The sequence below is a fragment of the Salmo salar genome, chromosome 18, assembly GCF_965601325.2.
Source record: "Salmo salar chromosome 18, fSalSal1, whole genome shotgun sequence".
Classification (NCBI taxonomy): Eukaryota; Metazoa; Chordata; class Actinopteri; order Salmoniformes; family Salmonidae; genus Salmo; species Salmo salar.
The window spans coordinates 2160148-2170210 of NC_138308.1; the positions used below are offsets into that span (position 1 = coordinate 2160148).

At 38.2% G+C, this 10063-nt stretch overlaps 10 non-coding genes across 10 annotated transcripts; all 10 read right to left on the reverse strand.

Moving 5' to 3' along the window:
• Window positions 1-298: 298 nt before the first annotated feature.
• On the reverse strand, window positions 299-371 carry trnav-uac (transfer RNA valine (anticodon UAC)). The gene has a single exon. It is a non-coding gene; the product is annotated as a tRNA-Val (tRNA).
• Window positions 372-718: 347 nt separating this feature from the next.
• On the reverse strand, window positions 719-791 carry trnav-cac (transfer RNA valine (anticodon CAC)). The gene has a single exon. It is a non-coding gene; the product is annotated as a tRNA-Val (tRNA).
• A 141-nt stretch (window positions 792-932) lies between these two features.
• trnav-uac (transfer RNA valine (anticodon UAC)) lies at window positions 933-1005 on the reverse strand. Its single transcript has one exon. It is a non-coding gene; the product is annotated as a tRNA-Val (tRNA).
• Window positions 1006-1994: 989 nt separating this feature from the next.
• On the reverse strand, window positions 1995-2067 carry trnav-uac (transfer RNA valine (anticodon UAC)). Its single transcript has one exon. It is a non-coding gene; the product is annotated as a tRNA-Val (tRNA).
• A 133-nt stretch (window positions 2068-2200) lies between these two features.
• trnav-cac (transfer RNA valine (anticodon CAC)) lies at window positions 2201-2273 on the reverse strand. Its single transcript has one exon. It is a non-coding gene; the product is annotated as a tRNA-Val (tRNA).
• Window positions 2274-8707: 6434 nt separating this feature from the next.
• On the reverse strand, window positions 8708-8780 carry trnav-aac (transfer RNA valine (anticodon AAC)). Its single transcript has one exon. It is a non-coding gene; the product is annotated as a tRNA-Val (tRNA).
• A 141-nt stretch (window positions 8781-8921) lies between these two features.
• trnav-uac (transfer RNA valine (anticodon UAC)) lies at window positions 8922-8994 on the reverse strand. Its single transcript has one exon. It is a non-coding gene; the product is annotated as a tRNA-Val (tRNA).
• A 141-nt stretch (window positions 8995-9135) lies between these two features.
• Window positions 9136-9208, reverse strand: trnav-aac (transfer RNA valine (anticodon AAC)). The gene has a single exon. It is a non-coding gene; the product is annotated as a tRNA-Val (tRNA).
• A 355-nt stretch (window positions 9209-9563) lies between these two features.
• On the reverse strand, window positions 9564-9636 carry trnav-aac (transfer RNA valine (anticodon AAC)). Its single transcript has one exon. It is a non-coding gene; the product is annotated as a tRNA-Val (tRNA).
• A 141-nt stretch (window positions 9637-9777) lies between these two features.
• trnav-uac (transfer RNA valine (anticodon UAC)) lies at window positions 9778-9850 on the reverse strand. The gene has a single exon. It is a non-coding gene; the product is annotated as a tRNA-Val (tRNA).
• Window positions 9851-10063: the final 213 nt, after the last annotated feature.

Below are 10063 nucleotides of genomic sequence, written 5' to 3' on the forward strand. Positions count from 1 at the left end.
TGGCACGTATTCGAATTTCCAAAATAAAGAATTCATGAAATTTTCTGTTACCACTATGGTACTTCAGAATGTGTCAATGAGTGTTGTTTCCGCCCGGTTTCGAACCAGGGACCTTTCGCGTGTGAAGCAATCGTGATAACCACTAGACCACAGAAACTACTGCTACAATTAGCTGCAAGGAGTAAACCGAATTTTAAAAATATTCATGGCACGTATTCGAATTTCCAAAATACAGAATTCATGAAAATAACAATTCTTTGTTGAAAGTACAGTACCTACTGCACTTGTCAAAGAGCACTGTTTCCGCCCGGTTTCGAACCAAGGACCTTTCGCGTGTAAAGCGAATGCGATAACAACTACACTACAGAAACTGCTGCTTGATTTTCCTGCAAGAAGTAAACCGAATTTTACAGATATTCATGGCACGTGTTCAAATTTCCAAAAGTAGGCATTTATGAAAATAACTATTCTCTGTTAATAGTACAGTACCTACTGCACGTGTCAAAGAGCACTGTTTCCTCCCAGTTTCAAACTGAGGACCTTTCACGTGTAAAGCTAACGTGATAACCACTACACTACAGAAACTGCTGCTTGATTTTTCTGCAAGGAGTAAACCGAATTTTAAAAATATTCATGGCACGTATTCGAATTTCCAAAATAAAGAATTCATGAAATTTTCTGTTACCACTACGGTAAATCAGAATGTGTCAATGAGCGTTGTTTCCGCCCGGTTTCGAACCAGGGACCTTTCGCGTGTGAAGCAAACGTGATAACCACTACACTACAGAAACTGCTGCTATATTTAGCTGCGAGGAATAAACCGAATTTTACAGATATTCATGGCACGTATTCGAATTTCCAAAAAACAGAATTCAATAAAATAACAATTCTTTGTTGAAAGTACAGTACCTACTGCACGTGTCAAAGAGCTCTGTTTCCGCCCGGTTTCGAACCGAGGACCTTTCGCGTGTAAAGCGAACGCGATAACCACTACACTACAGAAACTGCTGCTTGATTTTCCTGCAAGAAGTAAACCGAATTTTACAGATATTCATGGCACGTGTTCAAATTTCCAAAAGTAGGCATTTATGAAAATAACTATTCTCTGTTAATAGTACAGTACCTACTGCACGTGTCAAAGAGCACTGTTTCCTCCCAGTTTCAAACTGAGGACCTTTCACGTGTAAAGCTAACGTGATAACGACTACACTACAGAAACTGCTCCTTGATTTTTCTGCAAGGAGTAAACCGAATTTTAAAAATATTCATGGCACGTATTCGAATTTCCAAAATAAAGAATTCATGAAATTTTCTGTTACCACTATGGTACTTCAGAATGTGTCAATGAGCGTTGTTTCCGCCCGGTTTCGAACCAGGGACCTTTCGTGTGTGAAGCAAACGTGATAACCACTAGACCACAGAAACTACTGCTACAATTAGCTGCGAGGTGTAAATCGAATTTTACAGATATTCATGGCACGTATTCGAATTTCCAAAATACAGAATTCATGAAAATAACAATTCTTTGTTGAAAGTACAGTACCTACTGCACGTGTCAAAGAGCTCTGTTTCCGCCCGGTTTCAAACCGAGGACCTTTCGCGTGTTAAGCAAACGTGATAACCGCTACACTACAGAAACTGCTTCAACAATTATCTGCAAGGAGTAAACCGAATTTTACAGATATTCATGGCACGTGTTCAAATTTCCAAAATTAGGCATTTATGAAAATAACTATTCTCTGTTAATAGTACAGTACCTACTGCACATGTCAAAGAGCACTGTTTCCTCCCGGTTTCAAACTGAGGACCTTTCACGTGTAAAGCGAACGTGATAACCACTACACTACAGACACTGCTGCTACATTCAGCTGCGAGGAGTAAACCGAATTTTACAGATATTCATGGCACGTGTTGAAATTTCCAAATTTAGGCATTTATGAAAATAACTATTCTCTTTTAAAAGTACTGTACCTTTTGCAGGTGTCAAAGAGCACTGTTTCCGCCCGGTTTCGAACCGAGGACCTTTCGCGTGTAAAGCGAACGTGATAACCACTACACTACAGAAACTTCTGCTTGATTTTCCTGCAAGAAGTAAACCGAATTTTAAAAATATTCAGGGCACGTATTCGAATTTCCAAAATAAAGAATTCATGACATTTTCTGTTACCACTACGGTAAATCACAATGTGTCAATGAGTGTTGTTTCCGCCCGGTTTCGAACCAGGGACCTTTCGCGTGTGAAGCAAACGTGATAACCACTACACTACAGAAACTGCTGCTACATTTAGCTGCGAGGAGTAAACCGAATTTTACAGATATTCATGGCACGTATTCGAATTTCCAAAATACAGAATTCATGAAAATAACAATTCTTTGTTGAAAGTACAGTACCTACTGCACGTGTCAAAGAGCTCTGTTTCCGCCCGGTTTCGAACCGAGGACCTTTCGCGTGTTAAGCGAACGTGATAACCACTACACTACTGACACTGCTGCTACATTCAGCTGCAAGGAGTAAACCGAATTTTACAGATATTCATGGCACGTGTTGAAATTTCCAAATTTAGCATTTATGAAAATAACTATTCTCTTTTAAAAGTACTGTACCTACTGCAGGTGTCAAAGAGCACTGTTTCCGCCCGGTTTCGAACCGAGGATTTTTTTTTTATTTATTTTTTTTATTATCAAAAATGTTTGTTTACAATATTTACAGTACAATCTACTGTTTACAGTACAATCCACAGAGAACAATACAGAAGACACTAGACTAACAGAGGCAGGTGAACAATTCACCCCCTATCAAATTATCAACAAAGAAAATATCAAAACAGTGCTTTCAAAAATTATAAGTGATACCTCCACTCTCCTCTCGTGAAATTAACCCACTCCCTTCAACAAAAGACTCATCAAAATGTTCCATCCCATAATTAAACAACATATCTATGTGTTTACTGAACAGTGCTATAAAGATACTCCACACCTGAACCCTCTTTCTGTCAAAAGAAACATAATTCCTCCTACAAAAAATAGCATACCTCACAAAACTCAAAACCATATTCAACAAACACACATTAGCACCCTCACATTTACCAGACACTCCAAATAACAAAAGTTCCTCCCACGCATACTTTTTCACGAAATCTCCCCCCCAGTTTCTACATAACATTTCCTTAACTTTACAAAAAAAATATTTTAAATCCTCACATTCTATAAACAAATGCATAAGAGTTTCCGGGAAACGTCCACATACGTCGCATTCCCTTTCTATCTCACAATTAATTTTCTTTAGCACCACCTTTGTAAATATTCTATTATGTCTTAGTTTGAAATCATTATTTTCACACTCCTTACTATTATATTTTACATTTAAATTTCCCCATATCTTTTTTTCATCCAATTCCGGAAAAACTACTTTCCAAAATTTCTCAGCAGCCGGCCTTCTACACACTTTTCCTACCATTATTCTATACAATCTTTTCACTGGTATACTAGATAAATGTACTTTCTTCTTACTGCTACCAATGAACAAATTAGGAAATACAAATAAATCTTCTCTTTCAACTTCACTATTTATTAAATCAACCCATGCTCTTGGTATACTATTCTTTATCTTGTCATACATATTATTCACTGTTCCCCTTCCCACCTCTTCATCCCATTCATTGATTATGTCAAAAATAGCTTCCCCAGGTAAAAACCCTGGAATTACCTCATATGTATAATCTTTTATTTGCCGTAGACCTGCACTCATAAATACTTTATTATACAAAACTTTTTCTTTGTTCTTGATTTTCTCATTCAGAAATATAGGTTGATTCATAATCAGGTCAATATGTCCACATTCATAATATACATTAGGCAACAACTCTGCCCATGCATTTAGCACCTCTTTATAAAAATCTGGTACCTTTTCAAACATTGCCCTTTTAAGCCCCATCAATAAACCATTATCCTCACAACCACCACTCTCCTCTAAGTAGACTCTAAAGAAGTGTTTCCAGCCATAATCTTCACTGTCATACAAATATTTCTTTACTGTTTTTATCCTAATAGCTTTTCTTTTGACACCTAAATCTACAAGTTTTAAACCTCCATCCACATAGTCAGCAATCAATGTTTTCTGAGATATTCTCACTCCTTTACCATCCCATATAAAATTTGACACCACATTATTCAATTCATTTAGGACCCACTCCGGCATGTCCAGGACTCCCAAAACATACACAAATTTGGATAATACCAAAGCATTTGCAACAATTACTTTCCCTTGTAACTTTAGTTTTCTATTTTTCCAGAAATTCAACGTTAGCTTGACTTTATTAAGGATCCCAGTCCAAGTTATATCTTTTGCCTCTTTCTCCTTTACACCAATGTTTACTCCCAGCACTTTAATAAAATCCTTTGCGCTCTTGAATGGAATCTCACACCCGTTTACATTGATATCCCCAACAAACATTATTTCAGTCTTCTCTATATTAACTTTAGCACCCGATGCCTTGCCATATATATCTATGATCCCCATAATGCTTCCAATACTTTCTATATCCTTCACAGTACAAGTAGTGTCATCAGCGTACTGATGTACAACACTGACACCACCACCTGGGATTCCAACACCCCTTACTTCTTTATTACTATTTATCAATGTAGCTAACGGTTCTGTAGAAACACTGTACAGCAGAGCTGACAAAGGACAGCCCTGCCTTACTGACCTCTCCACAGGGAAAGTATCTGTTAACACTCCGTTACATTTAACACAACTTTTAGCCCCACTATACAACAGGTTGATCCAAGATACAAACTTTGGCCCAAACCCAAACCTCTCCAAAGTCTGTAATAAAAAGCTGTGCTCCACTCTATCGAAAGCTTTGTTAAAGTCCAAACTTAAAACTATACCACCTTCATTTTTCATTTGATTAACAACATCCCTAATTGTACAAATTACATCTGCAATATCTCTTCCAGGTATGCCGTAGGCTTGTGTTGATTCAATAATACTCCCAATCACCTTTTTCATCCTATTCGCTAACACTTTAGTCAGTATCTTATAATCCGAATTTAGAAGGCTAATAGGCCTATAATTTTCTAACTTTAATCTACTGCCCCTATTTTTGAATAAGATCGTTAACATTCCAGTTGACATAGACTCAGGGATTTCCTTATTCTCTTCCATATAATGAAACACCCTCACTAAAATGGGTGCCAAAATATCTACAAAGACTTTATAGAACTCATTTGTTAAACCATCCAAACCCGGACTTTTATTACCTTGCGTGCTAACAATTGCTTCCTTGATTTCCATAATCGAAATCTCTTCATCACACATCATTCTATCTGCCTGCGATACTTTGGCACTAATTGTATCCAACACTTTTACAACACACACTTTATCTACATCATTCTTTTTGTAAAGATTTCTGTAAAAGGTTTCAACTGTCTCTAAGATCCCAACAAAATCGTTTACCTTTACACCTCTTTCATCTTCCAACTCTACAATGTAACTCTTAGTTTGTTTTCTTTTTTCCAGACCCAAAAAAAAGGATGTACATTTCTCTCCCTCCAAAGCGTACTGTGCCCTGCTCCTAACAATAGCACCCAAACATTTATTTTTTTCATAACGACCCAGCTCTGCATGGATTTTCAAATAATTCACAACATCATAGTCTGGATCCGTATCAGCCTTTTCAAGTTCATGCAACATCCTATTCCTAAGCATTATTTCTTTCTGCTTATCTAAACGGTTATGATTTTTTGCGTACCTAATACTCCTATTTTTTACTTTTACTTTCACTTCCTCCCACCATAAACACACATTCTCTTTTAACAGTACATTAGACATTTCATCATTAATACATTCAACAATTTCATTTCTATATCCTTCCTCCTTTAACAGACTGGCATTTAAACACCAGACACCTCCCCCTCTCCTCTCCACACCAAAACCCATTTGAAATGACATTACTGCATGATCACTATATGCTGTAAAGGTATATGACACCTTCTTAACATTCTGCACCAATTCTTGTTTTGCTAGACATAAATCAATTCTGCTTTGTTTTAATTCCTTTAGAACCACCTGCCTTCTAGAGAATACTCTTCTGTTTGGATTTTCAGCCCTCCATATATCTACTAGATTCTCCTCATTCATAAGTTTCCATAATGCATTTCTAGAAGAGTCATATCTGAATTTAGCACAACTAGAGGCATCCATTCTACTACACCTCACATTAAAATCTCCTATCAGTATACAGTTTTCTGAGCACAGTGTTTTTAATTTGTGAAACATTTCTCTCCTTTCAGATTCAATGTTTGAAGCATAAACATTAATTAAACGAAAAACTACATTTTGAACTTCAAATTCAATTACAATAAGTCTGCCATCATTGTCAGCATATATTTCTTTTACATTTTGCACCACATCATTTTTTATCAAAATAGCCACACCACATGTTTTATCCCCTCCATGACTACAAAAAATTTAATCTGACCATTTACTCTTAATCTCCTGCATTTTGGAGTCTGTCCAATTGGTCTCTTGAAAACACAACATGTCTGCCTTAACAGACACTAATACCTGCTCAAATTTGCTCATGTTTCTCAAACTGTTACCATTTAGGGATGCGACTGTAATCATTATGAATGTGTGCAGAAGTATAATCAGAGCCAAACAAGTCCTTAAAAATCCTACTTTTTCTTTTTTCCAAAACCCATCATCTCCCTGGTTTTCGACAATGACCTCTTATTTTTTACAAACAACTGAAGATCCTCACTATCTATTTCATCATCCGTCTCTTTATTTGGATTTTTGGGGGGATCGGCGGGGAAGCCTTTTGAAAAGTGCGCTTTAACAGTGCCCGTGACTTCAGTGGACCCAGCCCACTCTTTGGTGTAATTTTTACACAGGCTTAAAGCTGGCTCAGGCACCTGAGAAGCACCTTGCACCATCTCTACCTGTGTATGTCTTTCACCCATCATGTGCTGCTGTTCCACCTTGTCAGCAGCAGAGACTAAAACGGCGTCTCGTGCTTTGCCAGGAGACATTACAGGCTCTTCAAGCTTATCTGCCACTGTCTCTGGAGTCACACTCTCCATGTCACTCTCATCCTCCCTCTCCATAGGCACACTCCCCTCTTCCTCAGACGTGAGGTCCATTGTTTGCAAAAGTAAGTGATTTTCTCCCTTATTACAGCTACATCTAACTTTAGGTCTGTCACACATTTTGCACACATTTCCTATGTTCCGACATTCTCTGGCATAATGCCCTTGTTCACTACATTTGTGGCATGTGAATTCCGGACATTCCTTAAGTATGTGCCCCGGCTGAATACATAATCTACATACCTTCACTTGATTGTCGTGGATTACACGAAAATATTCAAATCCCTCGACAGTGTTAAATTTAGTAGAATATGGCAAGGATTGCACATTGTCTGTAAACTTTACCTTGCAAAATCTTGTCCCATCTACAATGTCCGTTCCTGGCCACATCCTCCTCTTGATTGGCGTGGTCGCCTTCACCTTCCAGCCTTTTAGTTTCTCTTCTATCTCCTCATCCGTAATGTATGCGGGCAAGTTCAAAAAGGACACCACCAGCTCATCGTTCCCTAGTTCTTTAGCCATGATTTGACAGTTCTTTATCTTTAGCCCGTCTATTAGTCTTTCTTTTCCATTTACATGAGACATTGTTACTTCATACTTATTCCCGTCTTTCATTCGACATCCCAGTATTGTTCCGCAAACTTCCTTTATTCCTCTCAGCAATTCCATCGTTGTTATTTTCCCTTCTCCACTTATTTCCACGTTCACCGTCAGTTCCTTCTCATATGTTCTTTTTTTCAGTTCTTCGTTTAACATTCTGATTTCACTGTTGTCCTTTCTCGTCGTCGTTTGTATTCTTGATGTCGAAGCCATGTTGTCCGTCCGGTTATTTTAAGCAATATCCCCCAAACAGCTCACGCTGATGGGGGACAATAGCAAAAACGTTTCACAGAAACTTCACTACAGTCACTCACAAACTTTCAAACTTATAAGTCAACTAGACCTCCAAAAAAAACGATATTCTCTCTCAAGCACTCAGACACCTGCTTCTCTTCCACTTCCTGAAACTCCAAAAAGGGGCGTGTGAAGCGAACGTGATAACCACTACACCACAGAAACTACTGCTACAATTAGCTGCAAGGAGTAAACCGAATTTTAAAAATATTCATGGCACGTATTCGAATTTCCAAAATAAAGAATTCATGAAATTTTCTGTTACCACTATGGTACTTCAGAATGTGTCAATGAGCGTTGTTTCCGCCCGGTTTCGAAACAGGGACCTTTCGCGTGTGAAGCAAACGTGATAAACACTACACCACAGAAACTACTGCTACAATTAGCTGAAAGGAGTAAACCGAATTTTAAAAATATTCATGGCACGTATTCGAATTTCCAAAATAAGAGAATAATGAAATTCTTTGTTAACACTATGGTACTTCTTGAACGAGTCGATGAGCGTTGTTTCCGCCTGGTTTCGAACCAGGGACCTTTCGTGTGTGAACAAACGTGATAACCACTACACTACAGAAACTGCTGCTACATTTAGCTGCGAGGAGTAAACCGAATTTTACAGATATTCATGGCACGTATTCGAATTTCCAAAATACAGAATTCATGAATATAACAATTCTTTGTTGAAAGTACAGTACCTACTGCACGTGTCAAAGAGCTCTGTTTCCGCCCGGTTTCGAACCGAGGACCTTTCGCGTGTTAAGCGAACGTGATAACCGCTACACTACAGAAACTGCTTCAACAATTATCTGCAAGGAGTAAACCGAATTTTACAGATATTCATGGCACGTGTTCAAATTTCCAAATTTAGGCATTTATGAAAATAACTATTCTCTTTTAAAAGTACTGTACCTACTGCACGTGTCAAAGAGCACTGTTTCCGCCCGGTTTCGAACCGAGGACCTTTCGCGTGTAAAGAGAACGTGATAACCACTACACTACAGAAACTGCTGCTTGATTTTCCTGCAAGAAGTAAACCGAATTTTACAGATATTCAGGGCACGTATTCGAATTTCCAAAATACAGAATTTATGAAAATAACAATTCTTTGTTGAAAGTACAGTACCTACTGCACGTGTCAAAGAGCTCTGTTTCCGCCCGGTTTCGAACCGAGGACCTTTCGCGTGTTAAGCGAACGTGATAACCACTACACTACAGAAACTTCTTCAACAATTATCTGCAAGGAGTAAACCGAATTTTACAGATATTCATGGCACGTGTTCAAATTTCCAAAATTAGGCATTTATGAAAATAACTATTCTCTGTTAATAGTACAGTACCTACTGCACATGTCAAAGAGCACTGTTTCCTCCCGGTTTCAAACTGAGGACCTTTCACGTGTAAAGCGAACGTGATAACCACTACACTACAGAAACTGCTGCTACATTTAGCTGCAAGGAGTAAACCGAATTTTACAGATATTCATGGCACGTATTCGAATTTCCAAAATACAGAATTCATGAAAATAACAATTCTTTGTTGAAAGTACAGTACCTACTGCACTTGTCAAAGAGCTCTGTTTCCGCCCGGTTTCGAACCGAGGACCTTTCGCGTGTTAAGCGAACGTGATAACCGCTACACTACAGAAACTGCTTCAACAATTATCTGCAAGGAGTAAACCGAATTTTACAGATATTCATGGCACGTGTTGAAATTTCCAAATTTAGGCATTTATGAAAATAACTATTCTCTTTTAAAAGTACTGTACCTACTGCACGTGTCAAAGAGCACTGTTTCCGCCCGGTTTCGAACCGAGGACCTTTCGCGTGTAAAGCGAACGTGATAACCACTACACTACAGAAACTGCTTCAACAACTATCTGCAAGGAGTAAACCGAATTTTACAGATATTCATGGCACGTGTTCAAATTTCCAAAATTAGGCATTTATGAAAATAACTATTCTGTGTTAATAGTACAGTATCTACTGCACATGTCAAAGAGCACTGTTTCCTCCCGGATTCAAACTGAGGACCTTTCACGTGTAAAGCTAACGTGATAACCACTACACCACAGAAA